The sequence below is a fragment of the Schistocerca cancellata genome, chromosome 2 (assembly GCF_023864275.1).
Source record: "Schistocerca cancellata isolate TAMUIC-IGC-003103 chromosome 2, iqSchCanc2.1, whole genome shotgun sequence".
Lineage (NCBI taxonomy): Eukaryota > Metazoa > Arthropoda > Insecta > Orthoptera > Acrididae > Schistocerca > Schistocerca cancellata.
Genome location: NC_064627.1, coordinates 847,915,779 through 847,928,234, shown reverse-complemented (window position 1 = coordinate 847,928,234; position 12,456 = coordinate 847,915,779). Strand labels below are relative to the sequence as shown.

General features: G+C 47.0%; 1 protein-coding gene across 3 annotated transcripts in view; it reads left to right on the top strand.

The window, feature by feature from the left end:
- Positions 1–12,456, top strand: part of LOC126162769 (uncharacterized) — a 493,174-nt gene that overhangs the window by 266,335 nt on the left and 214,383 nt on the right. The window lies entirely within an intron of this gene.

Below are 12,456 nucleotides of genomic sequence, written 5' to 3'. Positions count from 1 at the left end.
GCTATCGCGCCGAGAAGGCATTGATTGTTTCTTGCCGCTAACGTGCTTCACATACGACCAGTATCTCTCTGGATTTTCTGCCAGGTTTCAAGACAAAGTTTCGTTTTGGAAACTGTTATAAGCATCTCGCATTGAAGTCCGCGCTAAATTTCGAGCTTCTGTAAAGGATCGCCAGTCTAGGGGATTTTGCGTCTGTTTAAATTTGGCATATTTGTTTCGTTGTTTCTGCAACAGTGTTCTAACCTGTTTTGTCTACCAAGGAGGATCAGCTCCGTCGTTTGTTAATTTATTTGGTATAAATCTCTCAGTTATCGTATGTTATTGCAACCTGCGGTTCGTTGAAGGCACGAGAGTCAGCAAATCGAGGGGTAGTAGGGAGGGGAATGAAGTGATAAACTGTAGCCCTCCCCCAGCCGTGGACCCTAACCCTGGACCCGTGTCTGGCGGAGAGAGCTGCAGCTGTCATTCCGGTGTGGAGGGCCGCTTCCGAGAACCGCGGCCTCCGCAGCGGCGGGGCGCCTGCGCGTGCGCCCTCGCTCTCTTAATCCCGAGCTTCTTGCCGGCGGGGCGAGTAATTGCTCGCCGGCAGCGCGTTTTACGGCCGTGCACGGCGCGGACGCCATTGTTCGGAGGCACCAGCCCTTGCCCACTCGCCGCCTGGACAGCAGTTTTCACTCCGGGCCCGGTCGCAGAGCGAGGCCATTCTTGCTTCTCGGAACTGCCAGCTGAGAGCAAGTGCGACTCCTCTTCGGCGCTGTCGGCTTCTCAGCGTCGCTTTTACGAGCAGACGACGAGGGACTGGCCCCGGACGATCTCGAGGCGCCGTTTCACCTCGAAAATCTCGGGCACACGGTGGCCAGGTTTGAGACTCCAGCATACCATATCTCTGCCCCCACACGAAACGTGGAACACGTCGTCGTATCTCCCTGGTAGCCCTGCGTGCTTTTCCACTACGAGATTTATACTCTGCCAGTAATGTGTGGTGGGGGTTACATTCTGTCCCAGGTTCCTAAGTTTACTCCCCATTGTGTTCGCTGCATTACGGGAAGGTTTATGCCTTTCAACAATCGTTTGGCACCTCGCCGTATTTACGACCTCCATTAACACGCATAAAAATTGATTTATACAGGAAATAACTTCCCTAAATGCGTCTGTCATCACTGTGGATTTCTGCGAATAAAACATTTTACTTAACATAGTTACCTTTTATTGTTATTTATTAATACACTTGCCGGCCTGTGTGACCGAACAGTTCTAGGCGCTAAGTCTGGAACCGCGCGACCGCTACGGTCGCAGGTTCGAATCCTGCCTCGGGCATGGATGTGTGTGGTGTCCTTAGGTTAGTTAGATTTAAGTAGTTCTAAGTTTTAGGGGACTGATGACCTCAGATTTTAAGTCCCATAGTGCTCAGAGCCATTTGAACCATTTACTAATACAATTGGGTGTTGGCATCATCAGATCGGTGATCAAGATTAATGTAATGTTTAAGATCACGGGTGTTAGACATGTTACAACGCGGCAAAAATTGAAATTCAGCCACCAAAGCATAGAACTCGTAAAGCAACGTTCGGTGCCACTTCCAGTAAAACCTATTCCTAAACGGAGCATCAGCTCCCAACCCTGCACAGATGTCTACTTCCTGTTTACAACTGCTAGACATGAGTTGGTGCTAATGGGGAATATGTTGCTTTCATTCTTTCATGTCCATATGAAATGAAAGTTTTTAAACTGCCAAATACTCTAAGTTAAATTATAAGGATGGTATAAGTGGAAACAATCTCAGAATGTCAAAATTAACGGTTCATACGGCAGTAGTATGTACCTGTGGGAGTACACCCAAACGTCACGAAAAGTACTCATTATATCTGCTTTGGGCTCAAATATACGTTAGTTCCGCTAAACTGAATTTTAAAATATATATTGCCTTACCGTGTTGCTTAACGTCTAATATAAATTTTAGTGTTAGGAAGTCTTTTCTGAAGGTGTTTGTCTGGAGTGTAGCAGTGTACTGTAGTCAAACGTGAAAGACAAGCACTTCAGAAAAGAGAACGGACACTTTTGAAATGGGGTGCTGCAGAAGAATGCGGAAGATTTGGTGGGTGGCTATATCGAGTAACTAATTGATGAGGTACTGTATACAACTGAAGAGAATAGAAATTTGTAGCACACCTTGTCCAGAAGAAGAGATCGGTTGATTCCTATCCATCCTGAGGCATCAAGTAATTGTCATTTTCGTAATGAGTGAATGTGAGTGTGTGGGCAGGGGGAGTGGGGGGGGGGGGGGGGGGAAGCGAGGGATAGAAATTGTAGAGGTAAGCGAATGATTAAGTACAGTAAGCAGGTTCAGGCGGATATGAGTTGCAGTAGTTACGCAGTGAGGAAGAGGCTACCTTAGGATAGGATAGCATAGAGAGCTGCGTCAGACTAATCTTGGGAATGAAGACGACGACAGCAGCAGCAACAACAACAACAACTACTACTACTTTTTGCTGTGATCATGGCCAATACGTGAAACGGTGGCCTTAGCGCTTGTATTTCGATAATCTTTTGAGTCCAGCTGACAGTTGAGGCCTCGCAAAACGTAAGTCTAAGTGTAACTGACACTAACATTCGTTTTACTAGTTGTAAATTTTGCTTCGTGAATTACTAATTTTTTTAATCTTTTATCGCCTAGTAAAGAACAGTCACCTCTCTTTCTTATGTTGCTTTAATCTAAACCAAGAATCTGAGACGGCAGTAGCTGACACTTTGTAATAAATTACGTGTTTAGCGATCTAGATGGTTTCATTCTCAAAAATCCACAATGACCGCAGATTCATTTAGGGAACTTAGTTTATTAGTCATTTTTTCAACCTTTTAAAGTAAGACGCAAGTACGGGTAGACGGCACAAGGAAACAGTAAATATTCCCTTAGCGCTCGGTAAACAAACAGCGCAATGAGAGTTAAACTTAGGAGATAAGACCGAGCGAGGTGGCGCAGTGGTTAGCACACTGGACTCGCATTCGGGAGGACGGCGGTTCAATCCCGTCTCCGGCCATCCTGATTTAGGTTTTCCGTGATTTCCCTAAATCGCTTCAGGCAAATGCTGGGATGGTTCCTTTGAAAGGGCACGGCCGATTTCCTTCCCCATCCTTCCCTCACCCGAGCTTGCGCTCCGTCTCTAATGACCTCGTTGTCGACGGGACGTTAAACACTAATCTCCTCCTCCTTAGGAGATAAGAAAGCCTGACCTCGCCTTCTGCAATCCCTTTATCTCTCTATAGATTATTCACGCATGTGCTAAATTAGATGACAATCTTCACGAAAAGTGAAGCGCATATATTTTTATACCTGACTACTGAGATAGGATAGGCTGTTCGTTTCGTGTCAGTGAACGATCCTATCATAGTGCTTCAAAATAAAGTTACAAATATAAATTCCCTGTCACTCACTCACACAAGCATAGTTTGTAAGCTAAATTCACGTTACAATTCATAGCAGAATAGAAAGCAGCGGGTCTGTATCTAGGTGTTCACCACCCCATTCATTCTAGAGTTTCTCGGCCTACGTAGGCTGATTGGCTAAAAAGCTCATATGCTGCTCACGGCGGTTAGTGACGAACGTGGTATGTACGCTCGTATCGCATATCACAGCTATGGGTCTCTAGAGCACAATACGGATAAAATTACGGAACAAAGACTGTCCTAGAGTTCCACAGGGGTGTTCTAACACCATTATCGTATCTATTGAAAACGGATACTGCTCCTGTCTCCATTCCATTCCTGCCCTAAAGTGATCAGTTGTAACCAAAAACAGCCGCTTAGTCTCTTGTATGGTTATGTGTTGGAGAGCAGTCTGCATTTCCAGCCGTCATTCGTTTGCTGAACTTTTAAAATATTTGTTTGTTATAAAAACTGTTTTTTCGTTGTGATGTAGCATTAGCCCTCCATGTTAATACAGATAAAGTGGACCAACACCAAGCTACTGTGCAGATTTTTGTGGGAAGCAAACCCGTTACATGCCTGAATCGATATTATAACGTTCTATCTGTTTATGCATCAAAGTACACTCCTGGAAATTGAAATAAGAACACCGTGAATTCATTGTCCCAGGAAGGGGAAACTTTATTGACACATTCCTGGGGTCAGATACATCACATGATCACACTGACAGAACCACAGGCACATAGACACAGGCAACAGAGCATGCACAATGTCGGCACTAGTACAGTGTATATCCACCTTTCGCAGCAATGCAGGCTGCTATTCTCCCATGGAGACGATCGTAGAGATGCTGGATGTAGTCCTGTGGAACGGCTTGCCATGCCATTTCCACCTGGCGCCTCAGTTGGACCAGCGTTCGTGCTGGACGTGCAGACCGCGTGAGACGACGCTTCATCCAGTCCCAAACATGCTCAATGGGGGACAGATCCGGAGATCTTGCTGGCCAGGGTAGTTGACTTACACCTTCTAGAGCACGTTGGGTGGCACGGGATACATGCGGACGTGCATTGTCCTGTTGGAACAGCAAGTTCCCTTGCCGGTCTAGGAATGGTAGAACGATGGGTTCGATGACGGTTTGGATGTACCGTGCACTATTCAGTGTCCCCTCGACGATCACCAGTGGTGTACGGCCAGTGTAGGAGATCGCTCCCCACACCATGATGCCGGGTGTTGGCCCTGTGTGCCTCGGTCGTATGCAGTCCTGATTGTGGCGCTCACCTGCACGGCGCCAAACACGCATACGACCATCATTGGCACCAAGGCAGAAGCGACTCTCACCGCTGAAGACGACACGTCTCCATTCGTCCCTCCATTCACGCCTGTCGCGACACCACTGGAGGCGGGCTGCACGATGTTGGGGCGTGAGCGCAAGACGGCCTAACGGTGTGCGGGACCGTAGCCCAGCTTCATGGAGACGGTTGCGAATGGTCCTCGCCGATACCCCAGGAGCAACAGTGTCCCTAATTTGCTGGGAAGTGGCGGTGCGGTCCCCTACGGCACTGCGTAGGATCCTACGGTCTTGGCGTGCATCCGTGCGTCGCTGCGGTCCGGTCCCAGGTCGACGGGCACGTGCACCTTCCGCCGACCACTGGCGACAACATCGATGTACTGTGGAGACCTCACGCCCCACGTGTTGAGCAATTCGGCGGTACGTCCACCCGGCCTCCCGCATGCCCACTATACGCCCTCGCTCAAAGTCCGTCAACTGCACATACGGTTCACGTCCACGCTGTCGCGGCATGCTACCAGTGTTAAAGACTGCGATGGAGCTCCGTATGCCACGGCAAACTGGCTGACACTGACGGCGGCGGTGCACAAATGCTGCGCAGCTAGCGCCATTCGACGGCCAACACCGCGGTTCCTGGTGTGTCCGCTGTGCCGTGCGTGTGATCATTGCTTGTACAGCCCTCTCGCAGTGTCCGGAGCAAGTATGGTGGGTCTGACACACCGGTGTCAATGTGTTCTTTTTTCCATTTCCAGGAGTGTATAAAAAAATATATATAATTACTCCGTGATAAGTGCCCACATACATATAAATACAAGGATGACACGGCGGTCGGATGGTCCCGGTAGGCCACTCGTGGCCTTAAGACGGAGTGCTTTTTGATGTAAATTGAAGGTTGGGGGCGGGGGAGGTTGGGGACGGGGGGAGGAGGAGAAAGGAAAGGAAAGGAAAGGAAAGGAAAGGAAAGGAAAGGAAAGGAAAGGAAAGGGGAGGAATACGTCATGTGAGGTGCATCGGGACATTATGCAGAATCAGCAGCGACAAGTGAATATGTGTGCTGGACCGGCATTCGAACCCTGGATCTTCTGCTTTCTAGGCAACGGCCCCATCGGATCACACTGTTTATTACTGTTGTGTGGACTAGCTCGGTAAGCCCGCCGGCCGACCCACATTGCCATCTAGCGCCACCTACCCGCAGCCGCCGTCCGTGTTACCCTTGCTCGCTACTTGAGATTCCCGGAGGAGGTCGAACGTGATTGTGCATTCACACTGAATCTGGTGGATTAATATTCCATCGAGGCCAATCAGTTATATGAATAGATTCACATGCATTCATGTGAATGTATCTTATATAAATTGTATAAAGTAGTCTTTATTGATAATAACAGCGGCTATCAGCGAAAATTATAATGCAAATAGAAAAATGTAATGAACTGTCTTTGGAGAGAAAAAAATTTGACAGTTTTATTATTTGAATCGTTAACATAAATTACAGTTTAGAGGAAGAAGTTTCTCTGTTGGTTACCAGAAATAAAAAGTCAACACGGCTGGACTGTGCTGAAAAAGAATCGTACTTTAAGAACGTCGAAACCGCTTAGCAGAGGTTATTTGGCAGTCGTGGAAGAAACGGAACTATGCATCTCATAAGAGGCTGAAGCTGCATTGCCTGCTCTGTGTTCGAGACTCCACAAAAAAGCTTTATCCGGAGCACAACAGAACAGAACAGGGCTGGACTGGCACGAAATTCACAGAGGTTGGCCGCAACTTCTAGGATTTCATAATTGGACAATTCCTTTCGCAGTCATCCTTCGCCACTGCTGGGGTGCATTGCTCGCTCCTTTTACGGTGAGATTTTACCGTTAACCGCGAGCGAGGGGACGTTTCTTACAGCAGGCCTGGACGAAACGGAGCTTCCTTATTCGTACGTCAGCGGCGGGAATAGGAGTCGCGATTTCGTGCGGTGGCCGCGGCTGAAAGAGCCCGCGCGGTCTGCAAGTCACGGCGGCCGGGAATCGGCCGGCCTCATTACGGCGCTGCCGGCATCTCATTCAGCAGGGCGCTGCGCTGCTTCCGCCCGTAGCGCCACCATCAGGCGCGAGATCGCTCGTAAGGAGCGTTCTCCCTCGTTGGTACCTGCAACTAACAGAGATGCAGCCATAGGGAATATCTTGTAGCAAACACACGGTTCAGTCACATTAATGCGACCACCACCTGTATTCGACGTCAGTGTGCGATAACCACTCATTAACGGCAGGTGGCAGCAGTAGCAGTGGGAAGTATACAGGGTGTTACAAAAAGGTACGGTCAAACTTTCAGGAAACATTCCTCACACACAAAGGAAGAAAATATGTTATGTGGACATGTGTCCGGAAACGCTTACTTTCCATGTTAGAGCTCATTTTATTACTTCTCTTCGAATCACATTAATCATGGATTGGAAACGCACAGCAACAGAACGTACCACCGTGACTTCAAACACTTTGTTACAGGAAATGTTCAAAATGTCCTCCGTTAGCGAGGATACATGCATCCACCCTCCGTCGCATGGAATCCCTGATGCGCTGATACAGCCCTGGAGAATGGCGTATTGTATCACAGCCGTCCACAATACGAGCACGAAGAGTCTCTACATTTGGTACCGGGGTTGAGTAGACAAGAGCTTTCAAATGCGCCCATAAATGAAAGTCAAGAGGGTTGAGGGCAGGAGAGCGTGGAGGCCATGGAACTGGTCCGCCTCTACCAATCCATCGGTCACCGAATCTGTTGTTGAGAAGTGTACGAACACTTCGACTGAAATGTGCAGGAGCTCCATCGTGCATGAACCACATGTTGTGTCGTACTTGTAAAGGCACATGTTCTAGCAGCACAGGTAGAGTATCCCGTATGAAATCATGGCGGTGAATCGAGGAAGTACAGTACATACTGACGAAAGTAAAATGAGCTCTACCATGGAAATTAATCGTTTCCGGACACATGCCCGCATAACATCGTTTCTTTATGTGTGTGTGAGGAATGTTTCCTGAAAGTTTGGCCGTACCTTTTTGTAACATCCTGTATACAGCATGTGCGTGGGCGCTGCGTCCTCAACTCGCAGTAGGACCTCCGGACGCACACCAGTTTAATCGCGTCCACGCTTGTGCACAGGGAACAGTTACTAGCATTAGAAGTACGAACAGCAGAAAATACACTGGCAGCTCCAAAGTCAACAGAAAGCTACAGCAAAATATCTATAATAATGAAAAGTCTTTTAGAAACAAACGGGAGACTGGCAATGAACTAAAGACGGAAGACACGTGGCCGGCCGTTTTGGCCGAGCGGTTCTAAGCGCTTCAGTCTGGAACCGCGTTGCTGCTACGGTCGCAGGTTCGAATCCTGCCTCAGATGTTAATGTGTATGATGTCCGTAGGTTGGTTAGGTTTAAGTAGTTCTAAGTCTAGGGGACTGATGAACTCAGATGTCAAGTCCCATAGTGCTTAGAGCCATTTGAACCATTTTCGGAAGACAGGCCGTTTTCTTACAATCCGCGGACGTCTAAGGATTAACCCTTCCGGGACGCGAGGCCTGTATACATGGCCAGATGCGACAGTCGCTATGGGACGCGAGGCCCGGATACGTGGCTCGATTGTCGCGTCACACACCCAGCGCTGTATCTAGGGACTGGCTTGGACTATCGACACGGGACGAGGCACATCCTGACAAAAGGGTAATTGTTCTGCCTAATTTCAGTTGGGGATCGTCAGCGCTTTCTTGCTATATCTCATCATAGCAAAGAAAAGACGAGAGACACCAAAGAGTCATTTGCAGTTTCGGAAGAGTCTCGTCAAGGAGCTTGTGGGCGACGTCAGGGCTCGACCAACCCACCGGGGAAGAGGCCACGCTTTGAGCATGGTAACCTACACAGGATGGACGGCCTGTACCATGCTATCGCTAGAACAGACACCGGAAAACAGGGTGACTGTGTCGTTTGCAGTGATCACTCCAAGCCAGGAGGGCGAAAACGGTCACCCTTTTTTTACGAAACTTGTCCGTCCAACCCTTTTCATTTGCCTGAGTGCTTCAACAGGTATCACAAAGTAATAAAGTACCGAAAGGACTTGTAAAATATGGTTGCCTATCGAAAAATCGATATGTCAAAGTTGTAAAGTTTGTTTTAAGCAAATTTCTTGAGATTTTTGTAGTTTATTGACATAAATTAAATTTTTCACCCCTGAAAATGGACTTTTTATTTTTCTTCCTACAGACGTCTCATTAGAGATAAAATTGTATTTAACATCTAGTTTTAAAGCTAAAGCTTTAAAGAATAAGATACAACTAATTTTAATATGTCTAATTCAGTGCTTCACCTCTCAACTAAAAAAAGTAACAAAACATCAAATTTTTCATTTTTTTATGTTTTAACACCACCGCCAAGTCAAAAAATGCGCGATCTGGAATAATGAAAATAGTATTCCAGTAAAGAGCGTATTTTAAGCTTCATTTACAAAAAAAATTTACACCGATAAGTCAAAAACTGTAGATTTCATGAGCGATGAAAGAAACCTAAGGGATATGGAACCCGCACAGCGCCACCGAATTGCTCCGCTTTGGGGAAACGCGCTCCGTCCCTAAAGGGTTAAGCTACCATTATCGCAGAACTTTACGGCCTTATTAACAGGCTACGGAAAATTAAAAGACTGTTACATGGTCCAGTTACATCAGTATGACAACCCCCCTTACGTTCAACGTCGACGTGCAATAACTACTCAAATACAGTACGTGGCAGCACTAGTAGTGGAGGGTATGTAAAGTGTGTCGGTGGGACACAGAAAACAGCGCAGCCGCTCTCCTAAAGTGGAAACTCAGCGATTCATCTAACGTCCAAAATTACACGATCGTTGGCTTTCGGCTGCGGATGGAAGCAATTTCGAAACGACTAAGTTTGTAAACCGTTCGCATGACGCCGTGGTTAAAGTATACCGTGAATGGCAAAACGGCGCATCCCAAAGTCGGCGCCGAGATAATTGTGATGCACCGTGGGCCATGGACGAGAGGGGTGAACGGCAACTATGGAGATGCGTACAGGCGAATAGTGAACTGCTGAGCAGCCGACCGCCCTAATGAACCAAGAAGTACCAACAGCGTCCCTCAACGACCGTTCAGCGAACGTCGCTGCATATTAACAGAAGACACCTGGTTCGTGCACCGTGCTGACTGCCGTTCACCGACGATGAAGGCTGGAGTTTTCGCACCAGTGCCCGAACTAGACTCAAGTGGACGGCGACAGCTGGCCTTTCCGTATGAATCACGTTTTATGCTCCTTCGTACAGATGAGCCTTCGCGTACGCGATGGATACGTCTGAAAGCAATCACCCTGCAACAATCGTCGGGAGGGCTCAGGCCGGAGGAGGGTGAGCTACCGTCTGGGAAATCTTTTCGTGGCATTCTCTGAGCGATCTCGTCATAGTCTACACCTGCATACATACTCCGTAATCCACCATACGGTGCGTGGCGGAGGGTACCTCGTACCACAACTAGCATCTTCTCTCCCTGTTCCACTCCCAAACAGAAAGAGGGAAAAATGACTGCCTATATGCCTCTGTACGAGCCCTAATCTCTCTTATCTTATCTTTGTGGTCTTCCCGGGAAATGTAAGTTGGCGGCAGTAAAATTGCGCAGCAGTCAGCCTCAAATGCTGGTTCTCTAAATTTCCTCAGTAGCGATAACACTCGCGTGATGATCAAACCTACCAGTAACAAATCTAGCAGCCCGCCTCTGAATTGCTTCTATGTCCTCCCTCAATCCGACCGGATAGGGATCCCAAACGCTCGAGCAGTACTCAAGAATAGGTCGTATTAGTGTTTTATAAGCGGTCTCCTTTACAGATGAACCACATCTTCCTAAAATTCTACCAATGAACCGAAGACGACTATCCGCCTTCCCCACAACTGCCATTACATGATTGTCCCACTTCATATCGCTCTGCAATGTTACGCCCAAATATTTAATCGACGTGACTGTGTCAAGCGCTACACTACTAATGGAGTATTCAAACATTACAGGATTATTTTTCCTATTTCCTATATTAATGTGACTGTACTGTGTTTATGCTTGGTTTCAGGAATATTTCACTAATAGAACCCAGTAAGTTCCATTGGATGACGAGTGTTACGGAGAAAAGACAGTAACCCCGAGTGTCCTTCAAGGAAGCTTAATAGGACATCTGATCTTCTCAGTATACTTGAACTATTTATAGGGCAGGCTGGGGAGCTTTTGAGCCGCGCATGTACCCTGTAGTGGTATATACCTCTTGCATTTCCGTGCACAATCCAAATAACAATCCTGCTCCTCCCCAGATCCACCTACTCATCCCTCCTTACGAGAATGTTACTACTAACTTTGCGTGTCTCTACGTCCAAAAAAAGTTCGTATCTACGAATGTAAGCTCATCCTCTATTGGGGAAGATTTTGACTCGAACTTCCGTCAGCTCAATTCATTTTTACACGGTGAAATGCTCGAAGACGAAATTTGCTGGCTGTTTGTCAGTAATAAAATTTGGCTATTCCTTATCTGTGGGAGTTGAGTTCCATTTCTAATCTTATTGCTTTCCTGGGGTATTAAAGTTTAAAGCTGTTTCGACTCTTAATGATTCCGTTAAAGAAGATCATCTCCATCAACATGGCAAACTGCTGTGTGATTGCTCAGGTCCCTCAAATAACCAGAATACTCCAGAGGAAAAGAGTACCTATTCTCTCAAAATTTCCAACTACCTAGACGACAGCGTTTTAATGCTATCATGAAGAAATAGTTATAGAATAATATCACACTTGTTGGTGGAGATAAATCTTCTATAGTATTTAATTTTTGTAAATTATATTCTGTTTTACTGTTCAACGTTTCTTTCAAAACGATCCAAAGTTTGGTCGAAGCATGACGCTGAAACACCCGCGACTATTGCAGTACTTGCGCGCGCTGGCGATCGGAATGTGCGCTCTACTGTTGATGTAAATCTCTCACGGTTGAAAGAGATACTTCCGATGCCTGTAGATACTAATTGATATGCTTTGGCCATTCTCAAACCGTTTAACATGTTTGATAAAACAGATTTCAAAATCGGCTGAAGTTTGTGGATTGCAACAACTTACAGTCCTGCATCTACGGAGCCAAATAATGTTAATGCTACGACTTCCTTTCAGAAAATAACCGAAAAGTATGCAGCACCGAACCAGTGTTTTGCAGGTGAATTCAAGGTGACAGACAACCTTTTAGTCTATGTAGCGTTTCATATGTATTTTACAATCGGTGCTGCACACAGTTGAATTGGCGAGATCAGTATGGACTGCTTGCACAATCCGCAACTGCAGGATGCAATGCGATGCTCGCCTCGGGCAGCAGTGTTGATATGAAATGAGAGGAGCGTGCGCGAGCTGTAAAACGGGTGTGAGCCTCCGGCTCTGGGTTGCTGTCTCACCCCTGCGTTGAAGTCTCCAGTCTGCAGCTACAGTCTGCGTTGACACACATTGACCGAGAGATCAAGCGCCTCGTTCGTTCTAAGTTGCGCGTGTGTGCGAATTCAGCTGTGGTATCTTGTCAGTGTCCGCTGCAGTACGCCTTCGCCAAAGTTCTCTGTAAACTTGCCACATAAAATTAGTGTAAACCCCAAGCTTTCGTTGACTGCCTCAGTGATGGTTGCAGGGGCTTCTATCTTGGCATTTTATGCGAATTAAACGCCGCAAGTTTACCGAGACCTTTTCATGTACTTCTTCGTTAC